Source organism: Equus przewalskii, chromosome 8, assembly GCF_037783145.1.
Source record: "Equus przewalskii isolate Varuska chromosome 8, EquPr2, whole genome shotgun sequence".
In the NCBI taxonomy this organism is placed as follows: Eukaryota; Metazoa; Chordata; class Mammalia; order Perissodactyla; family Equidae; genus Equus; species Equus przewalskii.
The window spans coordinates 56825421-56845599 of record NC_091838.1 but is presented as its reverse complement, the minus strand read 5'-3'; the positions used below and the strand labels follow the sequence as shown (position 1 = coordinate 56845599).

The window sequence follows — 20179 nt, the reverse complement described above, 5'->3', positions numbered from 1 at the left end:
GCAAGCTAGACAAAAGACTAGAGGAAATCAACCAAGCAGAACAGAAAAAAGAATTAGACAGAATGAGAACAGTCTAAGGGAACTCTGGGACAATATCAAGTGTACTAACATTCAGATTATAGGTGCCCCACAAGGAGAAGAGAGAGACAAAGGGGCAGAAAATTTATCTGAAGAAATAATAGATGAAAATTTTCCTAACCTGAGGAAGGAAAGAGACATCCAAGTTCAGGAAGCAGAGAGAGCTCCAAACAAGATACGCCCAAAGAGGCCAACACCAAGACATATTATAATCAAAACGTCCAAAATTAATGACAAAGAGAGAATCATAAAAGCAGAAAGATAAAGGCTACAAGTGACATAAAAAGGGAAGCCAAGCCCATCAGGTTATCAGTGGACTTCTTAGCTGAGACCCTATAGGCAAGAAGAGAATGGCACAATGTATTTAAAGTGCTAAAAGGAAAAAACCTACAGCCAAGAATACTCTATCCATCAAGATTGTCATTCAGAATGGAAGGAGAGATAAAGAGCTTCCCAGACAAGCAAAAACTGAAGGAGTTTATCACCAAGAAACCAGTCCTACAAGAAATGCTGAAGAGACTTATTTAAGTGGGAAAGCAATGACCACAAATAGAGATTAAAAAAAAAAAAAACTTATCATCAAAAAACCAAAACAACAACAACAAAAAACCAGGCAATAAAATCACTTGTAAAGGTAAAATTATAGTAAAGGTAGCAGATCAACTACCTGTGAAGATAATATGAAGGTTAAAAGACAAATGTACTAAAATCACCTATTTCAATGATAAGCGGGTAATGGATGGACACACACTAAACAAGAGACCATATATGATTTGAAAAATATAAAATGTGGGAGGAGGGGAGTGAAAAAGTAGAGCTTTTAGAAAGAGGTCAAGCTAAAGAGTCTATCAACTCAATATAGACTGTTATATACAAAGAATATTAAATAGAATCCTCATGGTAATCACAAACCAGAAACCTATAATAAGCAAGAAAAAAAGTAAGACAAAAGAAATCAAACATATGACTAAAGAGAGCCATCAAACCACAAGGGAAGAGAGCAAGAGAAAAAGAAAGGAACAGAGAAGAACTACTAAAACACCCAGAAAAAAAAAAGGTAACAAAATGGCAATAAATACTTATTTATCAATAGCTACTTTAAACGTCAATGGACTAAATGCTCCAATCAAATGTGATAGGGTGGCCAATTGGATAAAAAAACAAGACCCATGCATATGCTGCATACAAGAGACACACTTCAAACCTAAAGACACTCACAAACAAAGTGAAAGGATGGAAAAAGGTATTCCATGCTAACGGCAAAGAAAAGAAAGCGGGGGTAGCAATACTTATATCAGATAAAATAGACTTTAAAACAAAAACTGTAACAAGAGATAAAGACGGGCACTACATAATGATAAAGGGAATAATCAAACAAGAAAACCTAACACTTGTAAATATCTATGCACCCAACATAGGAGCACCTAAATATATAAAGCAATTATTAAGAGACATAAAAGGAGAAACAGACAGTAACACAATAATAGTAGGGGACTCTAACACTCCACTTACACCAATGGATAGATCATCCAAACAGAATATCAATAAGGAAACACTGGCCTTAAAGGACACCTTAGACCAGATGGACTTAGTAGATATATACAGAACATTCCATCCAAAAACCACAGAATACATGTTCTTTTCAAATGCACATGGAACATTCTCCAGGATTGATCATGTATTAGGCCACAAAACAAGTCTCAATAAATTTAAGAAGATCAAAATAATACCATGCATCTTTTCTGACCACAAAGGTGTGAAACTAGAAATCAACTACAGGAAGAAAACCAGAAAAGCCACAAAAATGTGGAGATTGAACAAAATGCTCCTGAACAACGATTGGGTCAATGAAGAAATCAAAGAAGAAATCAAAAAATTCCTGGAGACAAATGAAAATGACAACATGACATGCCAAAATCTGTGGGATACAGCAAAAGCAGTTCTAAGAGGGAAGTTTATAGCAATTCAGGCCTACCTCAACAAAGAAGAAAAATCCCAAATAGACAATCTAAAAGTGCCTGTAAAGGTACTGGAAAAAGAACAACAAACAACGCCCAAAATCAGCAGAAGGAAGGAAATAATAAAAACCAAACCAGAAATAAATGAAGTAGAGACTAAAAACACAATAGAAAAAATTAATGAAACCAAGAGCTGGTTTTTTGAAAAGATAAACAAAATTGACAAACCATTAGCTAGACTCACCAAGAAAAAGAGAGAGAAGGCTCAAATAAAGAAGATCAGAAATGAAAGAGGAGAGATTATAATGGACACCTCAGAAATACAAAAGATAATAAGAGAATACCATGAAAAGCTATATGCCAACAAATTGGATAATCTAGAAGAAATGGATAAATTCTTAGAAACATACAACTTTCCAAAACTGGACCAAGAAAAAGTATAAAATTTGAATAGACTGATCACCAGTAAGGAGATCTAAAGGGCAATCAAAAACCTCCCAAAAAATAAAAGTCCAGGACCAGATGGCTTCCCTGGTGAATTCTACCAACCATTCAAAGACTTAATACCTATCCTTCTCAAACTCTTCCAAAAAGTTGAAGAGGAGGGGAGGCTTCCTACCTCATTCTTTGAAGCCAATATTATCCCGATACCAAAACTAGACAAGGACAACACAAAAAAGAATATCACAGGCCAATATCACTGATGAACATTGATGGAAAAATCCTCAACAAAATACTAGCAAACTGAATACAACAATACATGAAAAAGATCCTACATCATGATCAACTGGGTTTCATTCCAGGGATGCAGGGATGGTTCAACATCCGGCAAATCTATCAATGTGATACACCACATTAACAAAATGAAGAATACAAATCACATGATCAACTCAATAGATGCAGAGAAAGCATTTGAAAAGATATAGCACCCATTTATGACAAAAACTCCAAATAAAATGGGTATAGAAGGAAAATACCTCAACATAATAGAGGCCATATATGACAAACCCACAGCGAATATCATTCTCAAAGGAGAAAAACTGAAAGCTATCCCTCTAAGAACAGGAACCAGACAAGGATGCCCACTGTCACCACTCTTACTTAACATAGCATTGGAAGTTCTAGCCAGAGCAATCATGCAAGAAAAAGAAATAAAAGGGATCCACATTGGAAAAGAAGAAGTGAAACTGTCACTCTTTGCAGATGACATGATTTTATATGTAGAAAACCCTAAAGAATCCACTAAAAAACTTTTAGAAACAATAAAGGAATACAGTCAAGTCGCGGGATACAAAATAAACGTACAAAAATCGGTTGCGTTTCTATACACTAACAACGAAGTAGGAGAAAGAGAAATTAAGAATACAATCCCCTTTACAATTGCAACAAAAAGAATAAAATACCTAGGAATAAACTTAACCAAAGAAGTGAAAGATCTATACACCGAAAACTATAAAACATTGTTGAAAGAAATCGAAGAAGACACAAAGAAATGGAAAGATATTCCGTGATCTTGGATTGGAAGAATTAACATCATTAAAATGTCCATACTTTCTAAAGCAATCTATAGATTCAACGCAATCCCTATCAAAGTTCCAACAACATTTTTTACAGAAATAGAACAAAGAATCCTAAAATTTATATGGAACAACAAAAGACCCTGAATAGCCAAAGGATTCCTGAGAAAAAAGAACAAAGCTGGAGGTATCACACTCCCTGATTTCAAAATATACTACAAAGCCACAGTAACCAAAACAGCATGGTACTGGCACAAAAACAAGACACACAGATCAATGGAACAGAATCGAGAGCCCAGAAGTAAACCCACACATTTATGGACAGCTAATATTCGACAAGTGAGCCAACAGCATACGATGGAGAAAGGAGAGTCTCTTCAATAAATGGTGTTGGGAAAACTGGACAGCCACATGCAAAAGAATGAAAGTAGACCATTCCCTTACACCATGCACAAAGATCAACTCAAAATGGATTAAAGACTTGAATCTAAGACCCGAAACCATGAGACATCTAGAAGAAAACATAGGCAGTATGCTCTTTGACATCAGTCTCAGCAGCATATTTTCAAGTACCATGTCTGACCGGGCAAGGGAAACAAAAGAAAAAATGAACACATGGGACTACATCAAACTAAAAAGCTTCTGCACAGCAAAGGGAACCATCAACAAAACAAAAAGACAACCTAAAAACTGGGAGAAGACATTTGCATCCCATATATCAGATAAGGGGTTAATATCCAAAATACACAAGGAACTCATACAGCTCAAGAACAAAAAACCAACAATCCAATTAAAAAATGGGCAAAGGATCTGAACAGAGATTTCTCCAAAGAAGATATACAGATGGCCAATAGGCATATGAAAAGATGCTCAACATCATTAGCTATCAGGGAAATGCAAATCAAAACTACAATGAGGTATCACCTCACTCCGGTCAGAATGGCTATAATTAACAAGACAGGAAACAACAAATGTTGGAGAGGATGTGGAGAGAGGGGAACCCTTGTTCACTGCTGGTGGGAGTGCAAACTGGTGAAGCCACTGTGGAAAGTAGTATGGAGTATCCTCAGAAAATTAAGGATAGATCTACCATACGATCCAGCTATCCCACTGCTGGATATTTATCCAAAGCACTTGAAAATGCAAAGGCATAAAGATACTTGCACCCCTATGTTCATTGCAGCATTAAACACAATAGCCAAGACTTGGAAGTAAACTAGGTGCCCATCAAGGGACGAATGGATAAAGAAGATGTGGTATTTATATAGGATAGAATACTACTCAGCCATAAGAAATGATGAAATCCAGCCATTTGCGACAACATGGGTGGACCTTGAGGGTATCACACTGAGTGAAATATGTCAGAGGGAGAAAGTCAGATACCATATGATCTCATTCATAAGCAGAAGATAAAAACAATGACAAACAAACATAGCATTGGAGATTGGACTGGTGGTTACCATAGGGGTGGGGGGGGGAGGGGGGAGGGCAAAAGGGGTGATTAGGCTCACATGTGAGAGGATGGACTATAATTAGTTTTTGGGTGGTGAACATGATGTAATCTACACAGAATTTGAAATGTATTATGATGTACATCCAAAGAAATAAATAAAATTAAAAAAAATTACACTCACCATTTGTTTGTAAATCATACTGTCTCCAGTATATGGTCATAGGTGTGAGAGAAACTCAAGAGTACGTATACTGAGCCCAATATAGATATCATCTAAAAAGAGAATTCTTGGGCTATTCTCTTCATTAAAGAATCATTGAGACTAAGAGACTTACTAGGCTATTTCAATTGAAACCTTGCTTTTACTCATTACACTTCTTTTCTATGAAATATCACTCAGAGTACTAGCAAAGTTAAGAAGTGTCTTTAAGTGTATGGTATTTATTTGTTAGTTTTTTTCTTGTGCGATTAGGTATAAACTGGCTTATTAGAAAAAGCATTTAAATTAATGGATACATGTAAATTAGTAAAATTAAAATTTCTAAATTTGATGCCACACTGAAAGAATAAAGGAAGGTTTGGTTAGGAGCAAAACACATAGATCTTGAGTTTATATGCCTACTTGACAGTCATATTAATTGCCTTATGCAGGCATACACTCATTGCTACATTGTGACAACAAATATGAAAATGGGAATTTGAGCAGTCTCAAAAGTCACACTTTTCATTAGACAAAAATAAAATGCACAAAAATAGGAAAAAACCTAGATATTAAGCCCTGAGGGATTCTACTGAGGCAGCTTCTTCGTAAAGAAAAAGAAAAAATAATCTCCAAACAGACAAAAATCATTAGCTGGATATCTTTAGTTTTTTAATAATTTTGAAACTTTTAAAATAATTGTAAAATAAAAATGAAGACATCTTAGTCTATAATTTTAAATTATGTGTTAACAGTAGACTATTGTGTGGAAGCATTACATGTATTTGTAAAATACCAAAAAGGCAATAACTATAAATTTGGCTAAGCACTTATATGATAGTAGGTAATTGATAAATTTTATTTTACGTATACATAGTAACAACTTCTTAAATAGATGTAATTCTCATTATATTTTATAGATGAGGAAAGTAGACATTAGTGTAGATTTTTAAAGTAGATTAAGTTTAATGGTTTGTGAAAAGTAACAGCTATTAGACTAAGCAGGTGTAAGCGAAATTGAGACCATCTTGGCCTACTTATTCTCCCTTATTTTCCGTAAAGCACGTCCCTTAAATGAGGCCTTGTAAACCACAGTTTGAGAATGGGTGATATAGACCAGGAATCAGCCAACAAATAGGCAAATCCAGCCTTCCTTAGGTTGTTGTAAATGAAGTTTTATTGGAATATGGTCATACTCATTTGTTTCTGATTGTTTAGGGTGGCTGTCACACTACAACAGTTGTGGTGATAGAAGATTTACCATATGGTCCTTTACTGAAAAAGTTTGCCATGATATGGAACAATGCTTTCTTAAATGCAAGTTTGGAATATTAAGATTATAATCAGTGTGCCTTAAAAAAAGTTTTTCATTATCTAATATCTCTGGGAAATGATGTTAAAGAAACTAAAGAGTTTTCTTACTGTTTCTTTGAATTTTAAGTAAGTTAATATCTTTTATGAATCTTAAAGGGGAGATTATAAGGTATAGCTCTAATAAACTTTTTTTTTTAACTATAGGATTTTTTTTTTTTAAGATAATTAGTTCGTGATTGCTAGGATTTCAAGAGAGCACAGCATTGTTAGCATTGCGCTAGATAATTATAAGTTAATTTCTCATTTCAATAAACATACTATTGTACATTTCACTAAGAATAAAGTTAGATAAAATGATAACATGTTCGTATAATTATTTATAAATAACCTCTTTTAAACGTTAAATAAATAACAATTAGCTTGAAAGCTAGGAAACTATTGCTTTCTTATATTCATTTTAAACTGGTTGAAGATCTAAGTTTATTTTCTTTTACCTAATTATGTTAGAATACATCAGCTCTTTCCATAAAATCTTTATAGGAAATACAAAAATGCTTTCATTGGGCATTTTCTTATATTGTCTTTGCAAAAGCATAAGCAAGTGAAAGCAATAATAGAGAGAGTGTCATTAAGATTCTGTCCTAGTTTCCAGCCCCTCTGGTGGCTATAGTTAGTCTAGGAGGTGATTTTATAGTAATGAAAGGTGGGTTGGAGGAAATAATAGTGTAATACTCCAAGAAACATCTGTTTCTCTGTTTAGATGCTGGCAGCTGTTTGGTAGCACTAAGTTTGAGGTCACAGGCTCCAGAAAGAATCACTGAAAGGTTGCTATTTTACCACCTCAAATAAATTCAAAAGTGCATGCTTTAAGAGCATCCAGGTCCTTGGTAGGACTGACATTGAAGATCCAGGCAAGGCTACTGTGTATGGTAGAAGGCCATACAATCTGAGTCAGTAGCATTTCCAAGAGCCAAGTCTGCTTTAGAAAAAAATATTTTTAAACATATGTTTGCAAAGTCAAATTGGTGGTTGAGGTCCACACATTACTTCATATTGTCAGAAAACAAAGGTGTTAATGTGAAAAAATTTAGAGAGGACTGTATCTAAAACTCCATGTCTCTAAACCAAATAAAGTAAATATGAAAAAGGGAATAAAAATGTAAAGAAACTAATATCGGTTAAAATATCAATAGTTATCTACCTGACAGAGTTTATGCCATACGATGTTTCTCAATCATTTTGTCAGTTTTGTTTAGTTTTTAAATATTTTGGCAAAGATGTTAATGTCTTTAAAATATCCTCAAATGCACTGTGGACCATTAAATGTGAAATCTCTTTAAATAGGGTTAATGATTTCTAGTTTACTTTTAGGAATTTGCTACAAAAGTAAACAGGGCTGCAATTAGCAAGATATATATTATAAAATAGATATAATATATACATTTATATATATAGGTAAATCTGCCTTTTTCATGGTAGAAGATAAAAATGTTACAAAAATAAAAATGTTACAAAATCTATCAGTATATCTAGCTATAAAGGTCAAAGTCATTTACAAAACCTCAACCAAAATGTGTTTTATCTTATACATTGCCATGTTATACTCTTGAGAGAAAAATAAGAACCATAGTATCAACTCTCTTTAGTGAAAGAGAAAAGAAACTTAAAAAAAATTCAAATTAAAACCCAAAGTAATTTAGTTTGTGTGTTTAATTGTGTGTGTGTTTTCTGACTTTGGTATAACGCCATGACACATGCGATTCAAAAACAAAAGAATAAAATAAGAAAAGAAAAAGAAAGTCATATAGGATAAGAAAAATGCATAGGCAAGTACATTCTGCTGAGAAATATGGGAAAATGAAAGTAACTGACCCTATGCAGGCTATTGAGTCAGGAAGAACTGAACAGAGTTGCCATAAAAAAAGTATGTCTGTTACTCAATTTTCCATCAAATGTTCAGAAATGACTGTGGTATTGACTGCTGTATTCAGGCCACATCGGTTCTCAGGAGCACTGCAATAACCAGTGTGGTTGCAATGACAGTCAGGGCATTCCACAATAGCCAAGGCATTTTTACTCGGAATTTGCAGTGGGGAAGAAGGAGCTTGAAGGGAGACACACAGACTCAGACATTTAGCAATATGCTGTTCCAAAAACAAGAACAAAAACAGAGGAAATGTATTTTATTGATTGTTTTCTACTCTATTTTGTGCATGATTTTTAGAAGAAACTCAAGTTTGACAGTCTCCACACATACTCCGAACATATTATATCTGATTTTCTTAGGAGTAAATGCTTAAAAGGTAAGATATGTGCCTTTTTAGTAAAAGAAGATCCCTTCCTATTCCCCTAAATTCTGTGGACTCAAACTTCATAAGGGTTGAAGCTAAAATTAGCTTATTTTGGTGAAAGCATGAAAAAGAATATGGGTAAAGTTGTCTATATCTCTAGTCTAATGAGGGAAATGTAAAGTTTATCTTCTCAGAAGGTATAGCATATTTAGTGAAAGTCAGTATGTTCAAAATAAGCAAACATGAAATAATTTGCCCCAGCCTACGGAAGTTTGATCATTACCCTTGTCAATGTTTTATCAAATGTACACTCTAATTGCTGATTTTATAGTCATTGCTTAATTAGAAGATAACTTTTTATATTTATCATTTTATTGCTGTTTAAAATGAAGACTCACTGTGTGTGTGTGTGTGTGTATGTACAGAAAACTAATTAAACTGCAAGGCATGCACAGGTACTGCATTCAGAATTAACCATGCATATATTTTTTGTGTGCATTTGTTTGTATTTTCTTTCATATTTACTGCCCCTCCTTTGTATACAAAATCATTTAAATGTAATTTATACAATATGGAAATAGAAACATTTATTGAAGTCATTTTGGGGTGAAATATATATAATATTTAAGGCTTTTTAATGCATACCCACCAAACATGTTTGAGAAAAACAAAATATGCTACACTGGTTATTTCATTTAATTTGACTAGAAAAATATAAAAAAACACTATGATTATTTCAAATGTAAAATTACAACATATTAAATCATTTATTGAAGATTTATGTGCATGAGAAATAGCTTAGTATTAGAGAAAAAACAATTATTGCTATGCTTACGTGTTCAGCAGCTAACTATTAAGTGAGCAGATTTCTATACAAATAACTACAAAAACATTGTCATAAAATATAAGAGAGATAAATTAATATAATCACATAGTAACAAAGGAACTAAAGGCTAACCTTCCCTGGAAAAGGTAAAGAAGCTTTTACAGAGTAAGAAATAGTGGAGGTGAATAATTATTGTTGTTTTCTTTTTATAATTATAATTTTGCCATTTGGGAATGGAGTACAAGACAATTCTGGAGCACAAGGAGAAAATGATGTGCCAAAATACAGTTTAAGGAAGAGTCTAGCAGGGCCCATCTGGTGGCATAGTGGTTAAGTTTGCATGCTCCGCTTTGGCAGCCTGGGGTTCGTGGGTTCACATCCCAGGTGTGGACCTACACACTGCTCATCAAGCCATGCTGTGGCAGCATCCCCCATACAAAATAGAGGAAGACTGGCACAGATGTTAGCTCAGCGACAATCTTCTTCAAACAAAAAGAGGAAGACTGACAACAGATGTTAGCTCAGGGCCAATCTTCTTCACCAAAAAGAAAAAGGACAGGTCTTGCATATTTTGAGAACAAGACAATTTCTTTAACCAGAGTACATAGTACTGGTCAAAGTAATGAGAAGTGAATCAGAAGAGGTATATTGTGGGGCAGGCCCGATGGCTGAGTGGTTAAGTTCTTGCACTCCACTTCAGCAGCCCAGGGTTTTGCTGGTTTGGATCCTGGGCACAGATATGGCACCGCTTATCAGGCCATGCTGAGGTGGCGTCCCACATAGCACAACCAGAAGCACTCACAGCTAGAATATACAACTAGGTACTGGGGGCCTTTGGGGAGAAGAAGAAGAAGAAAAAGAAGATTGACAACAGATGTTAGCTCAGGTGCCAATCTTTAAAAACAAAAAAAAGGAAGAGGTATATTGTGATTAATGCTTTTGGCAATCAAACGAACAAAAAAAAACTAATATTCACTGAAAAAACAGATTGTACTATGTAAGTTTTTGGAGTTAGGAGGTGATATTTTAAAGCAGTAAATGACATGATTATATATATATATATATATATATATATATATATAGCACATATTGTTTAAAGGAAGTTAAGTGTTGACTTTATTGGGGAATCCAATTGCTGGTAAAGAAGTTAAAAATAGTAAGCAAAAAGTGAAAAATTAGTAAGCATACACTGTGAAAACATATGTAACTGGTAGCTTGTTCTGAACGATATCAGGAGGTCTCAAGCAGATGGGTTAACTATAGACGATTGGAAAAATGGCTCACTCTCACAGAAGATGTAACAGATCGAACCAAGCTCAGAAAACGAAAGTTATTCAGGTCTTAGGCATTGTTATGTTAATGTTATAAAATATAAGCATTGGACATAGAAAATACATTTGACTTCACTGTGTCCCAAACCTTAACGATTCCTATTAACCCCTTTTAGTAAAAAAAATTAATATTACTTATCACCAAATAGCCACTTATTGATGATTTTTAATATAAGCTCCATGGCAGCAGAGGTTTATGAGGATCTCTTTGTACCTGTCTCTATATCTATCTTTCTTATCACCTATCTTTTATCTATCTATATATTTCAATCTTTATCTTTTATTAAACTGGTAATTAGCATATTAAATAATATACAAGAAATTATCAAATTAATGAAAACAATGGGTGGACAAATATTTTGGAAACTAAAAGATGATGGATAATTAAAAACTGATTGAGAGACCAGAAAAATCTGAAACATAATTCTTCAAAGAGTTGGGGAAGAGAAAGTAAGAGCTAATAAGCAAAACGATTTGCTTGGCAAGAATTCAGAAATTCTTGGACATGGAGGTACGATATACCTCAGAAGCCAGGGTTGCAGAGCGCAGCTCAAAACAAGGATTGTCTGAAAGATTTATGAGGAACTATTAAATATTTAGGTCTCCTTTTGTACATCACATTGCATGTGACTGACCCACCTGTACACATTTTAACATTGTTTTAAATTACATGGTGAAACAGAGGGTCAGGAAACAGTAGAAACAAAGCCGCTAAATGAAAGAGAAAAATATTAAAAGAAAAAGAGAGACACTACAGTGACCAAAAACAATTGTAAAAAACGATAATTGATATCTTATAAAAATGCTAATACTAGAATAAGAACATACCTATAAATACAAATGTATATTTATTCATATTACTACAATAATATTATATATATTTTATCTAATATATATAATAGAAATAGAAAGTGATCAGGAACAGTCGAAGATGAAGTTGATGAAATCTTCAAGAAAGTAGTACTAAAAAGCAAAGAGATAAAATATGGGAGGAAAAAATGATAAAGGTTCAGAATTAATCCAGAGGAGTGATGTATGCTCACGAAAGACAAGATAGAAAAACAGAGCAGGGGAAGAAATAAGAATTATTAAGAGAACAGTTCAATAAAAATGCCCAAGATTGAGGGCCAGCCCCATGGCATAGTGGTTAAGTTCAGTGTGCTCTGCTTCAGAAGTCCAGATCCGTGGGTTTGGATCCCAGGTGTGGACCTATAGCACTCATCAGCCATGCTGTGATGGTGACCCACATATAAAGTGGGAGGAAGACTGGCACAAATGTTAGCTCAGGGCTAATCTTCCTCACGGAAAAAAAAAAAAGTCCAAGATTAAAAATGAATAGTTTTCACAGTGGAAGGGCCTAGCCAGCCAGATGAATAAAGATTGACACCAATGTATGTGATAATGAATGTTCAGAGCACCAAAGATAAACCGAAGTATATAAAGGGTTCAGAGAGAAACAAACCAACTAAAAATCAACAAATAATAAAAATAGCATCATCGAAAAGGATAAGGGGTAAAAATGCCATTGAGCATCTTGATAGTAATGCTAGAAGTCAGAAGCAACGTGAACAAGGTCTTCAAAATTGTGAAAGAAAATTATTTTTAGCTAGAATTCTATCTTGAGTCAAATTCTAAATCTAAAATGAGGGTAGAATAAAGCCATATTCAGATATGCAGCATTTTAATAAATTGATCTTCCATCCATTTATACTGGAAAGCCACTGGGAAATGTTACATACCAAATGTGCTGTAAATAAGAAAAAAAAAGGACATAAATATCATGAAACAATGGAAATTTGTGAGAGCCAGGAAATATTTAAAGAAGGGGCTTTAGAGAATTCCATGGATTAAGGGGTGTGCCAAGATGCTTGATGTACAGAAGACAGAGTGGGCAAACATTCCAAACTCCGAAGGACAGAGGGTTCCACAGCGGATGCAGAGGCAACAGAGGTAGGGAGAGGGCCAATGGCTGATGATGATGCGATGTGCTCAACCCATGCTGAAGTTTCAGAGCTGCGGTAAGTAATTGAGAAGAGTCAGCAAAAGGTACATATAAAAGTAAGTCTAAGAAAAACAAACAGGCATCTATTATCTCCAGGGAAATCACATAAACAAACAAAAACAAATTAGCCCAGATGTGAACAATTTACTCTCATCTCCTCTTTATCTGGTCATTTTCGATCTAATATTTATTTTAGAAATAGCTATTCCTGTTTTCGTTATCACTATTAGCATTTTAAATTTAAGATATAATTATTAATTGATATTATTACTCATTTGTTTAAAAATGTAATATTTCTTGGGATATTCTCTGTGCCTCATATATGATCAAGTTTGGAAAATATCCTGTAGGTGATACATGCACATTATCTTGTCAGCAGTTTATTGATTGATGTATAATTGACATCAAATAAAGTTGACATATTTAAGTGTACAATTTGGTGTGTGTTTTTACATATATATACTTTCATGAACATTGTTAATCAATATAAAATTTCTTATGCATCTATTAAATAAGCCTTATGTGCTTTAATAATTCAGATCGTATATGCACACATGTATATTTTGCCTACTACATCTCCCAATGACAGCAGTAGTAGAAGAACTGGCAGCACTCCTTTTAGGAAATAGTAAAAGAAAAAACAGATGCTAGGAACTGCTCTATGTGATAAATTCATTTAATTCTCATGAGCACTAGTACTATTGCCATTTAACAGATGAAGAACAAAGATGCAAAGTTTAAGTAACATTATCAAAGTTATACAGTGTCAGTCAAGAATCCTAACCCAAGAAATCTAGTTGCACAGTTCATGCTCTTAAGCACATGTTTTTCCCCTGAAATATACAGCTTGGCTCTCTAGATTGACCAATAATTTGTACTTAGACAAATTCCAGTATTCACTCGCTATCTGTAGAAAAATGACTAACTCCAGTGCAAGATTATTCCCCAAAATGGCATTATAAGTGGTTTATTTTCATTACTATCTTCCTTTTATCTAGAACATAGTGCTTTTTAAATTAAATATGTTTTCTTGACCTTCCACACACAAATAACTCTCCACATTTAATGTTAATAAGGCCTCATGCTACAAATATAAAAGTTGTTTTTAATAGAACATCTTATTGAGATATAATTCACATATATTCACTCATTTGAAATGTATAATTCAATGGTTTTTAGTATATTCACAAATACGTGCAACCATCATCACAACAAATTTTAGGATATTTTCCTTGTCTCACAGAGAGACTCCATGCACATTAACAGGAATGTCTTACTTCCCCCCAACCCCTCTGGCCTTAGGCAAGGGCCAATCTATTTTATGTCTCTACAAATTTGCCAAGTTTGGGCGTTTCATATAAATGTAATCATACAATATATGGTCTTCTGTGACTAGCTTTTTTCCCTTAGCATGATGTTCTCTTTATTCATTCAGGTGGCAGAATGTATCAGTACTTCATTTATTTTAGTAGCTGAATAACATTGCGCTGTATGGATACACCACATTTTACTTAGTTACTTTTTGAATGATGATACACCATCATTCATCAATTGATGGGCATTTGAGTTGTTACCACTTTTATGCCTATTATGAATAATGCTGCTGTGAACATTTCATATTCAAGTTTTTGTGTGGACGTATTTTTTTTTTTTTCTCTTGGGTAGACACCAACGCGTGGAATTGCTGAATCATATGGTAATTCATTGTTTAAAATTTTGAGGAAATGCCAGACTTTTTTTCAAAGCAATGCACCATTTTATATTCCTCACAACAGTGTTATGAGGGTTCCAACTTACACGTTTCCTTTCAAACACTTTATTATCCATCTTTTTGATTATAATCATCCTAGTGGCTCCAAAGTAGTATCCTACTGTGGATTTGATTTACACTTAATTGATAGCTAATGATACTAGCTTTGTAGTAAACTTTGACACCAGGAAGCGTGAGTTCTCTAACTTTGTTATTATTTTTCCAGATTGTCACTATTTTTCAAGATTGCTTTGTTTATTCTGGGTCCATTAGATTTTCATATAAATTTTAGAATCTGCTTGTCAATTTCTGCAAAGAAGACAGCTGGGATTTTGATGGGATGGCCTCCTGTGCCTGGGGTAGAGCCTCCATCCTAAGAGTGGGGGTTGGGTGGTGGAAGGGAGGTTGGTGGAGGAACATATTCGCCCACCTCTCACCTGAAATATAGTCTTTGCAATAAAGAGCTGGGAGAATTGAAGTTGGGGCAGGTGAAGTCCCAACTTCTTGCGCACATCCACCTGGAGTGAACCTTCCATCATGTTGTGCTGAGGAAGGAGGAGAAAGGCAGCAGGTTGTGGCTCAAGTGCCATAGACTCACGGGTTTATGTAGAAGTGTTTTTTGTGGTGTGCCTTTAGGACGAACTTCAGACACTTTAAATGTGCGTGTGCGTGTGTGTACCAGTTAATGCTGCTTCTATGCAAAGTGTGGGCGGAGCTCTCTGCGCCCTCATTCCAGAAGCGGATCCTCACCATTGTTTTTTTTAATTGAAGTGTAACCTCACTGTGTTTTAAACCGTCATATTCAAATGTGATATTTTAAAATCGAAGCCACATCAAATCTTCCAACTAGTAAATGGCTACTGGCTTGTATGTCCAAAGGGAAAACTGTTGTTATGTAAATGTTCATTTGATACTAATGGAATTTTACATTTATATGACAGCAATTTTTTAATTTGAAAAGATTTGATATCACTCTCCCTATGATTACTTATTAGAAATAATTTAACTAGTTAATTATTAAAAAATATATCATAAATCAATTTGAAAGCAATAAAATATAGGTTTAAAAAGTTTCTGAATATAAATGACGGTATAAATGTATGAAATAAATTGATGGAGAGTATAGAATGAGAAATGTCATGGCAATAAGATGGAAAGGACAGGAAACAGAGCAAGGTCATGACAGTAGTTAACCTTCATTTTCTGATTTCATTGTTTCACAAGTGATAACTATAGTCTTTTTAAGTATAAATAAAATCAATTGAAAAAATCAATAGAAATAACAGAATGATCACTAACTAGCCAGTTCAATAGTCACCTCCTGGATACAAATTATTTAAAGTCAAATTGAATACACAAGGAATATGATGAATCTTTACAGAAACAACAACAAAAACAATCACCTCATTATTTTGCCTTTGAATATTTATCCATTAAAAAAAGTAGTATTATTTTAAACAATAAATAGAGAGAGCAGGAGGAAATGCTTGGAGGTGACGGATATGTTTATGGCAAACATCATGGTAATGGTTTCACAAGTGTATACTTATCTCCAAACTCATCAAGTTGGATACATTATGTATGCAGAGCTTTTTGTATGCCAATCATACCTCAATGAAGTGGGTTAAAAATTATTCTCATGCTTATCTCATCAAGACTGCTTGTTCCTTGGAATATGCATTATCTTAGTCAAGTCCGTATCAACAGCTGCTACATAGAGCTGTATAGGAAGTGCCCATTATGTACTTGTTAATTATAAGTTTAAGTTTGCCTAATATAATGATCTATTCTCAAATAACTATGCAATCATCCATTGGTAGGCAGAATTTTTAACATATAGAAGGAAATGTCATTCTATGAGGGAAGCATTATTCCCAAGTGAGAAAGGAAAATGTTCAGAGGGAAATGAAGGAATAACCTGCTTCATCTTTGTCCTTTCATCATTACCCAGTCTCATTCTTATTAAAGCACCATAGCATGATGAGTGAGTGTAGTCTGGAATCACAGAATGTGGAGTCAAATTTTCGGTCCAGCACCTTCTAGCTATACGATTTTAATCTATAAGAGCCTGTGTTTATTCCTCAGTAAAATTACCTCCTACAGGATTGCTTTTGTTAATTAAATGGATACAATGTTTGACATATGGAGACAGTATTCACTAAGAGGTAGACATTATCATTGTTCAGTCTAAATGCCATATTATATTTGTAAACCATATTTTTGAAACATTAATATTAATTTATAAATTGCGTAATTAGCTGCCTCAAGTATATTCTATATGGCTGTTCTCATATTTAATAGGAAAATCTCAAAACTCTAAATGAATGGTTTATTAGCACATATCAGAATGACTCTGAGGGATTCTTAAAATAGATTTCTGCCCCACTCCTTGAGTTTGTGATTTAGTAGTTCTGGTTGTGGCGTGAATATTAAAATAAAGTTCCCAAGTAATACTGATTTGGCTGGTCCAGGAACCATACTTTGAGAACCACTACTCTAAATCATATAATAAATAAATTGCTATATGTATAATTTTCCTTAATCTCCCAAATCCAAGGTTGAACAGTATCTCATTTTGTCTTATGCAACTAGATTTGTGTCTATCATCATACAGCAAAAGTTTGCTCAGACTTCCTCTAGCTTTTTATGCTCACTTTATAATCATCTCTGGAAGTTCTGAAGGTCACCATCTCTCTTTCTTTCTTTCCTTTTTTAAGGTATGCTTTTTGGTGAGGAAGATTGGCCCTGAGCTAAAATCTGTTGACAATCTTCCTCCTTTTTTTTCTACCCAAAGCCCCAGTACATAGTTGTATATCTTAGTTGTAAGTCCTTCTAGTTCTTCTATATGAGATGCCACCACAGCATGGCTTGATGAGCATTACGTAGGTCTGTGCTCAGGATCTGAACTGGTGAACCCTGGGCCACCAAAGCAGAACGTGTGAACTTAACTGTTATGCCACTGGGCCAGCCCCACTATCTCTATTTCATCGCAATATCTGTCTGAGAACATCCTCAACATATCAACATATCATTTATCCTGCAAGTGATAATAACCAATAATTATATAGTATTTATAGTATTTACCATATGCCAAGAACTCTTCTGGACACTTTACATAATTCACTACTTTAAGTCTCAAATTTATGTGGTAAACACTAATATTATAGATGTGGAAACAGAGACAAATGTCATTAAATGAATTGCTCAAGTTCACACAGTTAATAAACAGCAGAAAATAGATTTGAATTCAGGCAGTCAGTTTGCAGGGCGCTTTTCCTTAGTTACTATTACAAACTGTCTCACTTTATAATGTTGATCTGGATTTTTTTCTATGGCACCTATTCTTTCATATCTTCTTCACTATCGATATAATAATTGAGTTAGGAAATGACCCAACAAAACGGCAAATTTATTTGAAACATACCTACTGACTTTATAGAGTGCAGACTTTCCTTTTTCAACATCTTCTGTTTTCAAGAGTTTCAACACACACAAGTTATGTATATACGCACATGTGTATGTATGGATGGATATGTATTTTGATGTTTGTATATATTTGCCCCAAAATAACAAAGCCTAACAGATTAAATTTATATTCTTACAGGATGAAGGAATATTGTAACATTTCTTACTGTGGCTATGGTTAGTAAATTTTAAAAAATTATGTCAAAGTGTGTGTTACATATCTCAAAGTGACATCCAGTGACATTCCCATCTTCCTATCAGCAAAATATATGAGAAGGTAAACAGAGAAAGATATAAACTTTATTTATGATTAAGTCTAACGTGAAGGTTATAATTATGCTTGTCAACCAAACTGACCTACTATCTGAATCTCTGAATCAAGCAGATTACCCACTCAGTCATAGTCTAACTAAATGAGGGTGGCTCTCATCCTCTTCAGGATCAGAGCCTACCCCTGTGGGAATCTCATGCCCAAAGGGAAGAAAGGCATAGCAATGTTAATTAAGCATTGCTTTTTAATTATTTCCAAGTTTCTTTTGGTGAAATTAGCTAGAGGAGGTTGGAGTGAGAAGAGTTATAAAAAGAGAATTCTTACAGTTGGAAAGAACCATCAGGAAGAGAAACTAAATAATGCCCCCATGATCATTCCCCAGCTGTTTTTCCTTAACCCTTTGGGCTTAATCATTAAGACCATGCTCTAATGAAGATGAGGTTATTCATCTTGTTATAGGTGATTAACAGTTGGACAGCACAAGCCTGCTTCCACCTTCCAGATACTGCCCCTCCCAAAACAACCCCTCCTCCTTTGAGATCACTGGAGAATGGTTAATATTTTGCTATCTGGGGCTCTGAAATAGATCTGAATGACACACTAATTAAATTTCATGCCAAACCTACTCTGCTCCAAGGCTGAAAATCTATTCTCCATTTCATTTCTCATTCCAAATTAGGTTTAGCCAGATTATAACATAGCCTATCAGGAATTATCCAATGAGTTTAAATGACTTCATTAAGAAATCTCATAATAAAATTCATAAAGGCATTCAACAATAAATGCCAGCATCATAGACATGCCATAAATTTTAATAGAAGCCCCTTAGCAGTATGAACTTTCCAAGGAAATATTAAAGTTCAAAGATTAAATCCTCTCACTAGTTAAATTTCAAAGGAATTCAAGTCTGAAATAAAAATATCCTGCCTCAGTATGTTAAAAATCCACAGGAATTAAAAGCTCTCCCAATATCTATTGTCCTTTGTTTTAGCCAAAGTGGTTCTTCAACCTCAGGTGGTGTTAGATTTCTTTCAGCTGCTTGAGTATGAGATTTCTTTCACTGAATTATTGCGGTTCTTTTAGAGGCCCAAGAGTCGAATTAGCTTTAGGCCAAGTCTAGAGATATCTCATATTGTTATTTAATAGGCCAAAAAAATTATAGAACTCAAAATCACCAAAGTTAATAAGCTCATTCCTACTCCTAGAGGAATAAAGTGTAGGTAAAAACTATGTTTTCAGAATCAATTTCTTACTGATGCCCAAGAGCAGAGCAAAGATTCCGTGATATTTGAAGAAGTATCTATGCAGATTTTTGCTTTCAACTGTATCTGAGTATCAATCAGTTAATGATTTTTGTTCAGAATGAACAATGTGTGAACTTGAATTCACCTAGGAATAATATCCTAGATAGAGTTCTGTTAGCTCTATGTGTTTACTACATCTGGACTAGAAATATGCTTAAGTCTCTTAGGTCCAAGAAACCTGCCTCCTAGCAAAGGCTTTCAGCTGGTGTTCATACATCTTGAGCTGGTAAATAGTATTTAGGAGAATCCTAATTGAAGCTAATATCTTAAATCTGAATTGTAAGCCTATTCAATCTACGGAGAAGCAAAAGTTTTCCTTCAGGTACTGCCTTTCTTCTCTTTAGATTTTCATATTTTTAGAGGCAAACTTGCCAGCCTAAGTACATAAATGTCAGCAGCTTGAAATTAATCACTTTCCCC

At 34.3% G+C, this 20179-nt stretch overlaps 1 long non-coding RNA gene across 1 annotated transcript in view; it reads left to right on the top strand.

Moving 5' to 3' along the window:
- The first annotated feature begins 12864 nt into the window (after positions 1-12864).
- LOC139085104 (uncharacterized) overlaps positions 12865-20179 on the top strand; it is a 103561-nt gene continuing 96246 nt past the window's right edge. The window contains exon 1 of the long non-coding RNA XR_011543150.1: positions 12865-12985. This is a non-coding gene — a long non-coding RNA (uncharacterized lncRNA). The remainder of the gene's footprint in view (positions 12986-20179) is intronic.